This window comes from Elephantulus edwardii, unplaced genomic scaffold (genome assembly GCF_000299155.1).
Source record: "Elephantulus edwardii isolate Elephantulus edwardi_28Jun2011 unplaced genomic scaffold, EleEdw1.0 scaffold00249, whole genome shotgun sequence".
In the NCBI taxonomy this organism is placed as follows: Eukaryota; Metazoa; Chordata; class Mammalia; order Macroscelidea; family Macroscelididae; genus Elephantulus; species Elephantulus edwardii.
In genome coordinates, this window is record NW_006399999.1 from 347,348 (window position 1) to 352,738 (window position 5,391).

General features: G+C 39.5%; 1 pseudogene; it reads right to left on the reverse strand.

The window, feature by feature from the left end:
* Window positions 1–436: 436 nt before the first annotated feature.
* On the reverse strand, window positions 437–1,084 carry LOC102867518 (annotated as a pseudogene).
* Window positions 1,085–5,391: the final 4,307 nt, after the last annotated feature.

Here is a 5,391-nt window from a genome sequence, read left to right on the forward strand (position 1 = left end):
TCTTTAGTATCTTGAATTCTTCCTTGTGCTTTGGCTTCTCTGCGCTCCAGTGCAATTTTCAGAGTCTCTTATGACATCCATTTTCGTCTTCGCTTCCTCTTCTGTCTTTGCAATGACCATTTGCACTCTTTCTGGATGATACCCTTGATATCCTCCCACAATTCATCTGGCCTTCGCTCATTAGTGTTCAAAACCTCAAACCTGTTTCTGAGATGTTTCTGAAATTCAGGTTGGATAGACTCAAAGTCATAATTAGAGACACTAATATTCCTGTACAAAGAAAACTACAGAACACTTCTGCAAGACACAATAAAAGACCTAAATAAATGGGGAAATGTGCCCTGAATATTGAAGACTCAATATTGTGAAAATGGCAACCCTACCAAAAGCAATCTATATTTTTTTGTATTAACAGTAAGATTTATTGAGCTGTATCTTAGTACAGACGCTGGGGCTTGCCCATGGTGCACTTGATGTACAAAGCCCAAACATTCTGCCAATTCTTCTTTAGCAGTGAAACCAGAAAGTTTACAGCCTTGTGGATGTTGTAAACGAGTTCATCATCTGTCATCTTCACATGGCCAACAGCCACTGCCAGACACAGGACCTTTTTCATCTGGAATTTGATAGTGGACTTAACCTCATCTACTTTTGCCACTATGTTCTCATTGTGGGTCAGCAGAGAAGGGAACTTGCCAGGCTAACCCTGGACCTAGGATTCTTGGGATCTGCTTGATCAGGGATTCAGAGGCTAAAAAGGCATCATACTTCCTGGCCAGCTTTTTGACCAGCTTCTTATTCTTGTAGAGTTTTTTTCAGCGCTTCAGTGCCCATGTGGGGGATATCCACAGCCTTGGCTTCATCACAGTGCTCCTGATCCCCAAGAACACACACAGAGAACTGGGGAGTGGGTGGACATAAGCCTGACAGTCCCCGAGAAACACTTCTCTTTCTGAGGGTCATAGTTTTTCATACTGATCTGCAGCTCCACTGTCTCCAAAAACTTTCTGCGTTTGCGCTGGTTCCCGTGTCGGACTTCCCGCACCGCCTCATAGAGGGTGTCGCGAGAGACTTTGCGGCTCATGGTTCCTAGTGCCGCAGTAACCGGAAAAGAGCGCCATCTACATATTTAATGCAATTGCAATAGATATACAAAATTAATTTTTCAAGGAGAATGAAAGGGAAATTGTCACGTTTATTTGGAGAGGCAAGAGACCAAATTAAGCAAAGCACTTCTGAAAAGCAAAAATAAAGTTAGAGGAATCACACTCTTTGACCTACTACAGCGGTAGTAACCAAAGCAGCATGTTAGTGGTACAGTGACTGGCATATAGACTCATGGAACAGAATTGAGAACCCAGAAATGGACTTACCTATTTATAGTGAACTGATATTTGACAAGGAAATACAACCTACCAAATGGTGAAATGACAACTTCTTCAACAAATGGTGCTGGAAAAACTGGACTGCTAACTTCAGAAAGTTGAAATAGGATCCACATCTCACACCAAGCATAAAAATCAACTCAAGGAGGATCAGAGGCCTGGGAGCAAAGCCCAAAACCATAAAGTTCAAGAAAGACAAAGGGGTATCAAACTTAGACAACCTAGTCTACAGTATTGACAACTACAGCCAGAAATGTACAACCTGGAAAGGATAAACTTGATGAATGGGACCTTTTAAAGATTAAACCCCTTTCCATGAAAAATATGTTCCAACAGAGTGAAAAGAAAACCTACTGACCAGGAAAAAAAACTATTTGACAACACCATTTCAGACAAAGGTCTCATATCCAAGGTTTACAGACTCCTACAGGGCCACCACAAGAAAAAGACTGATAACACAATTTCAAAATGGGCAAAAGACATGAAAAGACTTTTCATAAAGAAAGACATTCAGATGGCCAACAGGCACATAAAGAAATGCTAAATATCACTGGCAAATAAGAGATACCACAATGAGATAGCATCTCACTCAAGTAGCAGTGGCAAAGTTTAAGAGGACAACAAGTTATACATGTTGGAGAGAATGTGGTGACATAGGAACTCTTATACACTGTTGATGGAATTGTAAAATGATAGAACCACTCTGGAAGGCAGTCTTGCATTTCCTCAGAAAGCTGAATGTGGAAATTTCATATGCACCAGCTATTCCACCACTTGGAATATACCCCCCCAAAATGAGAACTGAGGTAAAACCGGAGATGTATACAGCAATGTTCATAGCAGCATTATTCACCATTGCAAGAACATGGAAACAGCCAAAATGTCCAACCACAATTGCATGGATTGAGAAATTATGGTACATTCATATGATAGAATATTACTCAGCATGAAGGAGAATGATCTTGTAAATCACTACCTAACTTGGGAGGGACTGAAGAGCATTATACTAAGTGAAGTAACCCAGTCTCATAAGGACAAATATTGTATAAGACCATTATCATAGAATTCGTATGAGGATCCAAGGGTGGAGGAAGTATAGGGGTAAGTACAAGGGGGGTTGTTAATCATAGGGTCTCACAATTTGATGGGTGGGGAGAGGATTGACTAAAGGAAATGGGAAAGAATCAGAATTAAAAATAAAATATACGAACTTTGCAAGTAAACCAGTATAAAATAAAAATTTTATTAAAAAATTAATAGGTGTTATGCTGAGTGAAATATATCTGTTACAAAAGGACAAATACGACACTGTTGTAAAATAGGACTGACATCAGGGTTTGGGTGAAACTGAGAAAGATGGGATAAATGATATATACTGCATTGAAACAGATGAAGGAAAGAACTGTTTAAAAAGGGATATGTTGTTCTTATTGTTGTTATGTGCTGTTGAGTTGCCTGTGACTCATGATGACCCTTATGTACAAGAGCCCTAAACTCTGCCCTATTCTGTGCCAACCTCACCATCCCCAACGCACCTACTCTCATTACCTAGTCACTGAATCAATCCATCTCATCGAGGGTCTTCCTCTCCTGTGCTGTCCCTCCATCCTCCTAAGCATGACATCCCACTTGCTACATGTCGAAAGTATGTCAGAAGAAGCTTCAGAATTCTCGACTCCAAGGAGCAACCCAGCTTCACCCTCTCCAGGAAAAACCTGTTTGTTTTCCTAGAAGTCCATGGTATATTCAATATTCTTCTCCAACACCACAGCTCACAGGCATCAATTCTCCTATCATCTCTAGTCATTGTCAAGCTTTTGGATGCATAGCAAGAGATTGCAAATACCATGGCCTGTATCAGGTGCACCTTAGTCTCCAGAATGACATCTTTGCACTTCATCACTTTAGAGAGGTCTCTAACCACAGACTTTCCAATCTCAGTAAGTCTTTTACTTTTCTGGATGCTGGTGTCAAGAGTGTTGACTGTGGATACAAGCAAACCAAAACTGAACAATCTCAATCTCTTCAACATCCATTATGATTCTGCCAATCAGCCCAGTGGTGAGAATCTTTGTTTTCTTGATATTGAGCCTCATTCCATACTGAAGACTGCAGTACCTGACCTTCCACAGCAAGTGCTTCAGGTCCTCCTCAGTTTCAGCAAGGAGGGTTGTGTCATCTGCATAACGCAGATTGTTGATGATTCTTCCTCCAATCCTGATGCCACATTTCTCCTCATAGAGCCCAACCTCCCAGATAACCTGTTCTGCATAAAGATTGATAAGGTATGGAGACAGGATATAGTCCTGGCTTACACCCTTCCCACTTTTGAACTATGCAGTGTTTCCTTGCTCTGTCCTGATGACTGCCTCCTGGTCCAAGTATAGGTTTTGCATTAGCACATCAAGTGTTCTGGGATTCCCATATGATTAGGTATTATTGTCATGACAGGAGTCCAGAGCAAAGGCTGCATAGTGGAGTGGACTTGGGGAAGGGATTGTATAACAATTTTTTTCACTTCTTATTTTATGTTTTAATTTTTTTTACCTTTCAAAGAGAAAAGCGAACTGGGAGGGGGGGCAGGGACAAAAGTGAAACAATGAATGAATGGAAATTAATAAAAACACAAAAAACTAACAATAAAAAAACGCACTTAGTAACAGAAAAAAATAGCATAGATCATAGTAATTAATTCTATATAATACAAGGTATATGATTGAGTTTATGAAACAATATAAATGAAAGATTATATAAGACACAATGTACATGAATGAAACACAATATATATGAACTATTATATGCACATCAATAAAAAGGGAAGAAATTGAAAAAATTAAGAGAAGATGTAAAAAACAAATATAACCAGTGTTAATAAAGGAAGAGGTTTCAGCTGCAGTGAAGGCACTGGCAAAAATTAAGACCTCAAGAGTTGATTAAATACGAATTGGCATGTTTCAAATGACATATGCAGCCCTGGACAAGCTCACCAGTCTTTAGCAGGATATTTGGAGGACAGCTATCTGTGTGACTAACAGAAAGAGATCCATATTGTTCCCATTTCTGAGAAGAGTGATCAAACAGAATGTGGAAATCATTGAACAATATCATTAATATCATAGTCAAGCAAAATGCTACTGAAGTGCATTCAAAACCGGCTAGAATAGTACATAGATAGGGAAGTGCCAGATGTGCAAGTTGGATTCAAAAAAGGCCATGATATCAAGAATACCATTGAATACCAGGAGAATATCTATTTGTGTTTTATTGACTATGCAAAGACATTTGACTGCATAGATAATAACAAATTATTACTAACATTGAGATGAATGGGAATTCCAGAACACTTAGTTTTGCTCAAGGGAAACCTATACCTTGAACAAGAGACTATTGTGTGAACAGAGCAAAGGAACACTGTATGATTTAAAAATTAAAAGTGTGTGTCAGGATGTATCCTTTCTCCATACTTAATTTACTGTGCATGCTGAGGAAGTTGTTTGAGAGAAAGGACTCTATGAAGAAGAATGTGGCATCAAGATTGGAGTAAGACTTCTCAATAACCTTCATTAGTCAGATGACACAGAGAGTTAAACACTACAGCAACTCGATATTAACTGGATTGCAACTCAATGTCAAGAATACAAAAATTCTCACCACTGGACTGACAAGCAACTGTGATGTTGGAGAGAAGAGTGCTTAATATCCCATGCGATGCCAAAAGAGCAAACAGATATGTCTTGGAGAAACTGTTCCTTGGGGCAAAAATGATAAAACTTTGTCTCACATACTTTAGGCATGTGGATAGGAGAGGGTATTCCTTGGATAGGGACATAATGCTTGGAAAGATGGAAAGACAAGAGAAGGAGAGGAAGTCCTACAACTAGGTGAATTGACACAGTGACTGAAGCAATGTACTTTGGTGTATTCTGAGGATGGTTCAGGTTAGAGTAGGGTTCAGATCTGTTTTTCATAGGGCCGCTATGAGTCACGCTCAACTCCATGGCACCTA